The sequence below is a fragment of the Protopterus annectens genome, chromosome 1.part0 (assembly GCF_019279795.1).
Source record: "Protopterus annectens isolate FY-2018-M chromosome 1.part0, PAN1.0, whole genome shotgun sequence".
Taxonomy (NCBI): domain Eukaryota; kingdom Metazoa; phylum Chordata; order Ceratodontiformes; family Protopteridae; genus Protopterus; species Protopterus annectens.
Window position 1 is genome coordinate 190,729,224 of NC_056725.1, and position 12,506 is coordinate 190,741,729.

At 45.1% G+C, this 12,506-nt stretch overlaps 1 protein-coding gene across 1 annotated transcript in view; it reads left to right on the forward strand.

Moving 5' to 3' along the window:
- Positions 1–12,506, forward strand: part of LOC122796818 (galectin-6-like) — a 332,787-nt gene that overhangs the window by 79,577 nt on the left and 240,704 nt on the right. The window lies entirely within an intron of this gene.

The following is a 12,506-nucleotide window of genomic DNA, read 5'->3' on the forward strand; positions in this document are numbered from 1 at the left end:
CCTTCACACATTTTTATAAAAGTGATAAACTTTGTAATTGTCAGGTCAAGAAATTCAGTATTTCAGTTTGATTGTGTATGGATATAAATAATTTAGTAGGGAGGAAGAATGGTAAGGACAGGGGCGAGCAACAGATAACCTTGATAATAAACACAATGTGCAAAAGTAGAATAATATTCTATCTCCTATCACCCTCTGACTTGCTTCCTGGCAGACTGCACAGTCAGGACTTTACTGGCTACACCAATTCAGATAAGAGGGGTGTAAGTTCTGTAGCACCATCACTTTCTGCTGCCAAGGCACTAAGTTCTAGGTGAGCATGTGGATGGTGTGCTATTGCACAACTGCAATTTAATGAGCAAAACTAGTGCAAAAAAAAAAAAAAATATATATATATATATATGGGTCTAGGACATTTCCTTGGAAAACAAATCGCTGTTCTAAGCATTAAAGTTTGTAAGCTTTAATTTATAATGGGTTGATAAATCATCATTTGCTTTTCTAAGCGTTCGATGATTTTAATATAGACCCTCTATATATATATATATATATATATATATATATAAATAAAATACACACACACACACACATATATAATATATATATATATATATATATATATATATATATTTATATATATGAATCAAATGTTAAATAATAAAAACACAGACAAAGGTTTCAGTAAAAACTGCAAAAAAGACACAGACAAGCTAAGGTTTTCACTATGTGATACCTTAAACCTCCTGTAATGGAGGCCCATGGGATATATGCAAATGACCCTGAAGGGTATCAGGTGTTTTGGCTATATGGCTTGTAAATGTCCGTGACTTTCCCCCGGATTCATGAAGCTCGGCGCAAGGCCGGTGTAAGGCCTGCGCCGGCTGTGCAGCGTATATATGGTGTAGTAGCGCCATATGCATATTAATGAAGGTGCGCTGCCACCACATCCACGTGCATAGGACACGTGCGCGAGTGCATGGGGTGTTACTAAGCTGCGCCCGGAGGCGTGTCAATGTCGGCTGTCGATGAGCAACCTAAACTGCTGAATATTATAGTCCACCTGCAATAGTAATCACACCTATCAGTGTCCATGGATAATGAAACGTATGCAAAGCATGCAAGACAGTTCCCGGCCACACAAAATGGAGAACCAAACAGAAATGCACACAACACAATATGAGTTTCCATCCATGGAACAAATGATATTTAAAATCGTGTGTCCGTAATGTACTGCACTGTAAGTAGGTATACCCAGTGGAAGTGAAGCGCATTATGTCATTGCGCCCTCCAATACACACATCTAGCCCCATGGGCAGGGTCACCAGCAGTCCCACAGTGGTGGTAATAGTACACAGCTGGGCAGTTGTGGCTATAAAACAACCGTAAAGAAACCTGACAGTCCAAATTGTATACCAAACACACACAAACATATGTATATTAAAATGTGCTATACACATGAACAGGAACGTAACCAGCACATACACATAGGATGCTATATGTGGAACCGGGATATCCAAAAGCAGAACCCATGCATGCAAATGCAATACACAACAACCCCTGTATAGCACATAACCTGCACCCATGTCCGAATGTCCACCAAATCCAGCTACCAGCCTTGCGCATCCATACACCTACACATAGCGAGTATTCCCCATATGTAGTAGGAAGTATCGTCCTAGGCAGTGTCAGGATTACAAATATGTATCCCACATTTGTAAACATCCCATCACAGTTACGTCAGTCCAAATGCCTGTGTGTTCATGTTTCAGCCAAATGTGTGTACATCCCGCGTGGGATAAGTAACCTGTTGAAACCTCAGAGTTGTTTACACACCACGGTGTCTAGTACTGTACACATCTGGACAAAACATGTATGTGTAGTCACGGTACTGTTCAGTTTCTAGACAGACATGCAAAACATACTACGCAGGATGGAACAGCTGTCCACCATGCAGGTCTCCCCACTAGGGTTGCCACCTGTTCATATGCCCAAGGTGGGACATCCATTGTAGAAATGTGAGAATTTGCAGGATAAAACATACCCCCGTCCAGTGCAAAGGACAGAATTACACTTTTATGCCAAGATAAAAGTTTATTTCATAGCATTTGAATAGCTTATGCTATCCCAAATAATAGTTATGAGTTTCAGATACAAAATACCTGTATCATGCAACTAGTAAAGAAAATTAGAAATATACTGTTGCCGTAAAATCACAGGACATTTGCCATGTCTTAGGTTTCATCGCAGGACACAACTGTCCAAAGTGGGACTTCCCCTCGCAAAGAGGAACAGGTGGTAACCCTACTCCCCACTGAATTATCGACAGTATATATTCAACTCAATCACATACCGACACCACCTCTCAACCTATTACAGCAACAAAATCTGGACAAAGCCTAAAAGGATGGGTGGACAAATAGTGACAGATGTAATTACTGCTCTCACAAACATTGAAAGTTCACAGAATAATAGTATGTACATAAGCATGAAATGTTGTGAAGGATGTGGGTATACCCCAGTATTACAGAGGTCCGTACATTTATACTGTAACAAGCCTTCACATATGTTGGCTGTACTACTGCATACCTGTAGTTAATTCATAGTTAAGTCATGTGCAAAATAATAATCCTCGTATGAATGAATACAGGAAATAGTCAAATGTGAATGGGAACACCACTCACTGTGGATTATGTATTGTAACCACCCCCACCAATATTATGTATTGCCAAAATTAAAAGCTGCTGACAGGTGCCTAAACACCTGTGTCTGTAAACACAGATAAAATGTTTAAAATGGACAAACCCTGTCCATGTGCTTTGTCTGACATTTGAACATGGTCAGGGCAGTTCCGTTCACCAGGCGGACAAGCCTAAACCCAGATCACCACATGAACACCCTGACAATTAAAGACCTGTATGTGTCAGGACTATAAGCCTTGGGGTTCTGAATATCCCTGCAGTGATTAAATATGCAGCTTGGGTCCAGAGCAGTAGGAAATAGGGAATGTGTAACATGTAGTACCGCATTTTTCCCAGCAGGAGAATGTCGTAAGTGAAGCGGTGAGGCATATGTTAATGTAGCTATGTACTATGGGTATGCATATAAATGAGTCAGAACACCAAAAGTATAGTGGTTACAGCATCCGGCCAACGTGAATGCAGTCCCGGTTCAACTACGACTACAGCACATATAATGTGAAAGTGTAATGACTCCGTCTGTGCTGTACAGACAGTTAAATATGTAAAGGTGAACGTGTGTTTCGCATACGTCCGTTAACCGGATTACAGATAATTTACTGGTACTGTCACAAGTAATAAAGCCCACGTAAGCACAAAGACTTAGTAAACATATGTAACCCACAATAAGGATATGCATGTGCGCCTGCAGAACCCACAATAAGGAAATGCAAGTGTGCCTGTGCGTGTGTGATCCGCTCACAGCATAGTAAATGAATGCTGTTTCCCCCACGTTAGATATACATGGCTCAAACCTGTTAACCCAGTAAAGTATGAAACCGGACAAAGGCATGCAAACTACCGGTACAAATAGGGACAAACCCCAGATATGTGCCAGAACAAACATAGAAAGTGGATAGAATAACGGGTGTGCCAGTAGCATGGATTCCCTGAAGGGTATGCAGTCATAACCTGAACTGCTTGCCAGTATTTCCCACCATAAGTCTCAAATGAAATGCCACTACATTGCCAGATAGACACAGGTTTATGTAAAACACACCGAAGATAAAGAGGCAACCAGCTGTACACTCTGCGACAATCTGTACAGTGGAAAGGTATGGTATGGATATAGATATATGTGTATACACATAATCCACAGACATAAACCAAAGCAAGTTATGAAATGAGGAGTGTACATGTATATATGTATACACAACAGACATATGTCCCATAGATATGACATATGTACATAAATAGGCCACGTTATAGCTAATATGGGTAGACAAACAGACATGCACGAAAGGTGAATAAACCGCTGCCTTCCAAACCATTGGCCAGAAAGTGACAGTCCAGCAAGTTCTACACTTTAAACATGCATATAGGTGTCCATTGCAGGACCCCAAAAATTTAATCATACGTAGTGTCAACCGACATTTACGCAAAATAAGTGACCTCAGCAAATACGATATAGCTGTACATGCAACAGTAGCAGGTGCAAGGCTGATGACACATGTGTCGATAGAATGTATGACGTACAGACTGATATCCAGAGAGTGGGGAGTGCATATAAGTGTCTCCACACTTCAGTACCGCTCACATTAAACATGTGTAATGGGTACTGTAGAGGGTTGTCAGGTATGGGAATCATGGGTAAGCAGAAATGGGCCTAGGTGTTGTTTGGCAGAGATTTCGTAGGCCCGCCCCGTGGGAGTGATGTGGGTATAGCACACACCTATATTCTCAATAATGGGGCAAACCATCCATTGGATATTGCGTAAACCATTTTGGGAATATGTAGGGCCCTATATCAGTGTCATGTAGGAGATTATCATGGATGGACATGCATACGACCAAGATGGTAACCATAACTGGCAAACTGTCAGAATAAGACAGCTGCACTAAGGCATAGTACATGAAATACAAATAGGGACTATATTAGATATACCCCAGAAAAAGTCAGAATGTTGTGAGAATACTGGCGTAGCCAGGAATATGAACGTTATGAGTGTTACTAATCATGTAATGGAAATGTCAGTCACTATTATCTAACCACACAGTTCGTAATGCCTTGCCAGCAATTTACCAGAAAGGCACATTACTATGACAAATGTAATAAGGGCAAAGGTCAAACATCCATAATGTGTACAGGTTAGGGGTATGAAGGTAACCAGTACAAAATACATGTACAGAACTAGTGATACTAGGTGGACAGGTGAGAAGAAAGACATCAGGACAAATGAGAAAACATGTACAAGTCATACGCATGTACTCCGACAAATGTGAATGACAACGTATGCCCTGTGAATGTCAATGTGGAAGGTTAATAGACACAATGTGTCCCTCAGGGTGTCATGCAGTGTCACTGTAACAATGTCCAGTCCCCCATACTCGTACGTGAGCTCTGCCACTGACGGAAAGCGCAAATACCGGTGCACACATACAGTACATGATAGACTAATTAGTGTGGATAAGCAGCTGTTGGCCTGTGTGAGGAATACAACTCTCTGGGTGGGTGTGTCCTGCAATATAAATGTAATGGCATGTGGCCTGTGATGCCGCCATACAGTGTGTGTATTGGTGTCAGAAAGTTGATATCTTGTATCAGACACATACTCCGCAACTGTACAGATTTACGCAGAATGTGCAGAGTTCTGCCTCATGTGTTTGGTGTGTTCCACGTAACATCAGTACCATTCTGGCACATTCCTGATAACTGAAGTCATGAAATAATGACAAACATGTGATTAAGACACCAAATCCGTCAGAAAAGCCATATTAATGCAAAACCTATTATTGTGTCAACTATCTATGTTTGTAAGAGCAACATGTCAATACTGCCCCTATGTGTCCCACTATCAGATAAGGCCTTGTCCAGAAGTCTGCTCTAGGAGGTGAAGTGGTATGATCAGAAAAAGATACATGTGTGAGGAAACAGCATTATTGACTGCAAGATAACGCAGAAGGTATGAAATGCGCTGAAGTAGGATGTACAGTACTGTCCGCAGGTATGTGCTGACATGTCAAATGACACAGCAGTCTACATGAAGTACCTATAGGGCTGTCACCTTTACAAATGACGATAGTGGGACATACCCACAGCCATGCACACAGCACAAATAGACATACACACAGCAAAACTAGGCCATGATACATGAAACCTCCAGCGTGTACGAGTACAGTAAGAGTACAGCAAGGATAGATGTCTGCCAAGATATACAGCAAACGCCTGTAAGGGCATGTAACACCACCTGTAACACGGACGTTGCATGGACAATGTTGGGATTTGCAACATACCCCATTGGTATGTGAAAGCTATGCAAATATGCGATACATGAAACAGTCAGCTGTCCATGCAAGAGCAGAGTTATGGGCAGAAAATAGATTATATATATATATATAGAGAGAGAGATACAGACATACACACACAGACACACACACGTGGCAGGGCTGGTAATCAAACTTACACATTACTACCCTATCACACTACTGCATGACGCATTTACAGAACGTGCTACAGAGATTACTAAACACAGCAGACCCACAGGCATTCTACTAGATGTAAGCAGGATATATCCGTGGTGCGAAGCGTATAAAAGCATAACCTGAGTCCTCAGGCAGAAGGGAGCATGCACACACACACACACCCACTTGGCAGGCCTGGGAATCAAACTTACACCTAACTAAACTATCACATTACAGCATGACGCATTTACAGAATGTGCTACCGAGATTATTGAGCACAGTACTCCCAGAGGCATACTTCTAGGTGGGTGACATCATCCGCAAAGGCAAAGACGCCGATAGGGAATGTATGTGTTGTGAGGCATGTAAAAGCATTACTGTGTCCCCAGGCAGCTGGAAACACACACACACACACACACACACACACACACACACACACACACACACTTGGCAGGACCAGGAATTGAACATACACCTAACTACCTTATCACACTACAGCATGATGCATTTACAGAATGCGCTACCGAGATTACTGAGCACAGCACTCCCAGAGGCATACTTCTAGGTGGGTGACATCATCTGCAAAGGCAAAGATGCCGATAGGGAATGTTTAGAGAGTGAGCAGTCTGAAAGCATATTACTATCCCAAGGTAGACGTAGACAAATACGGCAGTGCTGTCATCGGGCCAACTAAATATCTATGGAGCTCTACAACACTAAATAGATACGGGATGCGCCACAGACAGTACACCCTTCAAGACAGCAACCAGTGTGTTCAATGTAGGCATCCATCGTGACATTGAAAATGGACATCTGTTGCCTGGATGACCACCATGGCTATACAGGATGTCAATGGCCATGCCCACACGCTTAGTATCACACATCTGTTTGGAATGTACTGTGTGTCCATCTACACAACGGCATTCTGGGCATGCTCACACACTTAGCAGTTGCAAAGGGCTGTCTAGCATGCACACGGAGTCTAATCATGGAAGGGCGCAGTGTGGAATGTACTGTGTGTCCATCTACACAACGGCATACTGGGCATGCTCACACACTTAGCAGTTGCAAAGGGCCATCCTGCATGCACACGGAGTCTAATCACGGAAGGGAGCATTGTGGAATGTACTGTGTGTCCATCTACACAATGGCGTACTGGGCATGCTCACACACTTAGCTGTTGCAAAGGGCCGTTTTGCATGCAGATGGAGTGTAAACACGGAAGGTCTCAGAGTGGACTGTACCGTGTGTCCATCTACACAACAGTGTACATGGACTGTACTGTGTGTCCATCCACACAACAGCATACTGGGCATGCTCACACAGCTGTTGAAAAGGGCCGTCTTGCATGCAGATGGAGTGTAAACATGGAAGGTCTCAGATTGGACTGTACCGTGTTTCCATCTACACAACTGTGTACATGGACTGTACTGTGTGTCCATCTACACAACAGCATACTGGGCATGCTCAAACACTTAGCTGTTGCAAAGGCCTGTCGTGCATGCAGATGGAGTGTATACACAGAAGGGCACAGTACAGAAGGGCACAGGAAGGTATATCTGTCCTCACACACAGGGCGGTCACACATGCAGCGACCTGTACACAGACAGCTGCCATCACAGCTGTCACAGGTGCAGGTCACACATGCACACACTGCAGTGTACACTGTAGCTGTCAAGTCAGCACCATGTCATCAGTGCAGCACTACACAGCCTTACAGTACCACAACACCATGTGACACATGACCACTGGGCTGTACAGAGGTGTACACCAGCTGTGCAGAGTATACATGTACCAACAGGGATCCAACAGGTGTTATGCATTGCAATGATACCAGTATACATGCACAGGTTGGCTCATGACATACCACGGCCCTTACACAGCTGTAATACCTGACTGCTGTTGTACACCAATGAACACACGTCTGGATATGTCATACATGTGATTGTGTGGATGTGTGCATGGACTGCACACACAACACATACATACATAGCCTGTGATGTACCTCATGCATAACAGTGGCCTAATCAATGCTACACACGCAAATGGAAGGTGGGTCCATGTCTGTTGAATGCCCACACTACAGGGGGTAGCAATGTTGACTGGGACACATACCCTTGTACTGGTCGCCTGTGACACCCGTGATATCATACCACAGTCCATGTGTTATGTATGTCAACACACATGTCCAACAATAGCAATGCATACAAACATGGCAACAGGAGACACATGTGACATCTGTACTGTGCATGCAGCAACCATGCATGTGCAGTGGCCGATGTCCGTACCATAGTTGTACCAACCTACGACATGCAGTCGCAATGCAGACCCATCATTGACACCTGTATACTGTGACATACAAACAGCACATATGGAGGGATGTGTGTACATAACATGGTGTACTACCTGTGTAGATGTATGTGTGCAGGGGGTGGCTCACAGTTGTGTCACACACCATCCTATCATGCCATGTGCAAACAGTATGCTATGCCGCTGTTACGTGACAGTGCTGACATAATGCATACACAGCGGTCAGGTGTTACCAACTATATGTCACATGGCACCTGTAACACCTACAACCTCCCGTGTGCATATAGCAGCACATTTGCCAGATATAGCGTTGGTACACATAATGCAATCAATACTGCTGCATGTCTATCAAACGTGTCATCATATGGCAGGTGTATAATTCCCAGTACTGCCATGTGTGTCTGAATGTGTGACCATAGATGCCACATATCACAGGGAATATGTCCCAGTTGCTACACATCCTTGTACACTGTTGTAGAGATCTGTACATACGTCAGTGTGGGAAGCATGACGTCGGCTGGTGTGGTGCATCACACACGTCGGCTGTCCGTATACACATGTGTGGTCACCACAGTGTGTGTGTGTCTATATGTATGTGTGGTGCTTGGTGTGAGGGTGTATGCTAATATATGGTGAGAAATGATCACTAACCCCACGTGGTGACTAACCCGTAATGGTGATGCATTGCACTACCCTGTTGATGCCATAGGTCCCAGCCATACTGGCTACCTGTGCACGTTCCCTCTCTGTGACATGTCGTGTGGGTGCATAGTACTGTGAGGGTGATGACCACATAAGCAAGGGTCCCCACCTGCACACTATGGGGTGTGCGTTATAGTGGTGTATATCCCGTGAATGTGGCCATGTTCCCGTGCTGTTACAGGGTCCTACTGCTGCACAGTGTGACCTCCAGCTACCAAGTGTCACCTCACAACATCATTGGCCAGACCGCTGTGTACAACCCCTGCACCATGTCACCATACCTGTAATGTGTCCTGCTATGTATGTCACATCTCTGTCCAGTGTAGCCTGTGGCACTGACCACATGCATCAGGTGCAGTATATGTGTGGACATCTGTGTCATGTTGGTGTTTCCAACAGTCAAGTTGACGGTACATGTAGCATGCTGATATTGCCAGACGTGCCTGTGAGCAATCCACAGTTACACGTGGGGGACTGCAAACACTGCTACCTGTAGGCACATGCAAGTACACCATAGGAGGGAACCAGGGTATCACAACCAACATGGTGCTACAGATGTAACCGAGACACATACCGTGAACACATCACAATGCATGCTGCACCTGCACTACATGGTATGACCGGTGCATGCCGACAGTACACAACCTATGTCACATACACATCTCTCAGTATACACACACAACCACTGCAACATACACATCCCTCACTATGCATACACAGGTAATATCACATTCACATCTCTCAGTATTCACACACAACCACTGCAACATACACATCCCTCACTATGCATACACAGGTAATATTACATACACCTCTCACTAGGCTGTTCACCCTGTGCATCAGAATATTTGTGCATAACCCTGCACCGATGGTGTGGATGACAGGGATGCAGCACAGGCTTCATCATATGCACAGGGTGATATGTTTGCCAGGGGCATAGGCTGCACCAATGGATAACATCATGTGTGTGTGTAAGGGCCAGTGAGTTGACTGGACATGTCTGTGCAGAATGCATGTGGATGTTGTGGAGCCCTACAGTTGTGTTTGCTGTGTGCATGTATGTGTGTACACAGTTCTGCCATTTGTGAGGCCTACACGGGGTATAATTGACAGCCCCAGATTGTACAGAGCAGGTTGTACAGCTCACTGTGTCCATCCACGGCCACGTGACCTGTGCCTGCCTGGGGTTGCACGGGCACTACCAGGTGGAGGTACAGAGTGGCTACTGTCTGACAACACATGTCCGCTGGAACCATGTCCCCGCTGAGAACATCAAGGGCCACGTCCACGTGGCCTGCTGTGTCCTGGTGTTGACAGCGCAGCACCAGCTGCACTGCTACTGCTACCAGCACTATGGGAGTGGGCATGTGAGGTGGCACGCTCACGTCGACCTACACTAGGTGGTGTTGCCGGCCTATGTCCACGTGGCCTATGCCTCACTCCTACCAGATGTTCCAGCACAGACAGCTCCCGCTCGCGGATTGCCATGCCTCGGTCAAGGATTCCAACCATTTCACCTAATTGCCTATCCAGAACATTAGCAATCTGCTGTTGAGCATTTGCCAATGCCTGGATGTTGTCATTTAGGGTATGGATAGCAGCCCTCTGCAGCCTCTGCCCTTCTCTGTTCTGCCATTCAGCACATGCCTGTGCCGCCATTACAGTCTGGAACATGCGTCTGGTGATACCAGCTGCTGCACTCTGTCCTGCAGGTGCATGTCTGCCAGAGGTCCTCCTACGAGCAGCACCAGCCACATGCCTGTGTGGCACATCTGCAGTAATTACACTGACACCATGGTGTGTAGACACACCTTCTGTAGCCACCACATGTTCCTGTTCCACGCTAACAGAAACTGACTGTCCTTCCTCTATGGCCACTGGTGATGCGGTATGTGTTGGCAGCAGAACTGTGTGCGGGGAAGAGGGGGACATAGCTGGGATGGTAACCATTGGCACAGATTCAGCCCCTGACAACCCTGCCTGTACCTCATGCATATGTTCATCACCGCTAGTATTTGTGGGGACACTAACATCAGATGGACCGCAGGAGGGTAACGCACCTACATCACCTGTGAATGCAAAGAAATACTGTAAAGTACAATAGACACAGACACACACACACACACACACACACACACACACACACACACACACACACACACACACACACACACACACACACACACACACACACACACACACAACAGACACACACAACAAACACAGACACACACACACACAAACACAGACACACACACAAACACAGACACACACAAACACAGACACACACACACACACACACACACACACACACACACACACACACACATGCACACACACAAACACAGACACACAAACACAGACACACACACACACACACACCATGCATGTGATTTGTCAGATGGCATGCAGCATGCCTGCAATACAGCAGAGGGCATGCAGCTCAGACATTAATAGTGTCAGTAAGCATACCTCCCTGGAGTGCACTACAGCAAGTAGGTGTCATATCAGTAGCCATGCAGTTCACACAATCATGGTGGTATGCATGCATCCCCGTGATACACCATGTGGCCCAGACAAGGATAACAGTACACATGGCTGACGTGACCTTGACATGTAATCTGCTGACATGTGCATTAACATGCATACATGTCTGACACAATGGTGTCCTGACACATGTACAGCATCATAATGGGCGTCACATTGCAGTGTTGTGTGTATGCCCTACAGATAGAATGCATGTTTAGCAAATGTGCATGAGCATGGGAGGGTAGTGTGAGCCATCTACATCGCTATACAGTGTGAAGTACAGACACTGTGCCATTGCATGGCATCATGAGGCATCTATGTTGCTGTAGAATGCATAATATGTACACATTGCATAGCCTTAACTGCAACACAGTCATGATGTTCAACAGATCGTATATGGTAGACTGCAGTGACACCTCCAGTAGCTGTGCACAGGCTTTTAGGTTGTCCAGTGTACCACATCAACTCTATAAGTGGTCAACTAAGGCTATAATTGGACCATGTGTGGACAATGTGCAACAGGGTGTATACACATCCCAAGTACTGTGTGGCTACATGTCTCTGGCCATCCCCCATGGCCATGTGTGCACATGTGTTAGCCAATTGTGTGTGATGGGCATCTATCTCACATGTCTGTGTTGTCCCATATGAGATACACCCATAGATGTCAGATATGTCACAATCCACAGGGTTATGCAGATAACGGGTTGTATGTTTGATATGTGGGGTATAGGTCATGCAATAGTGTGACAATATTGCAGACAGAACACTACATGTCTGGGACATGTTAGGTGGCACATTACAATGTGTGCACCCAGTGCAGGGGCA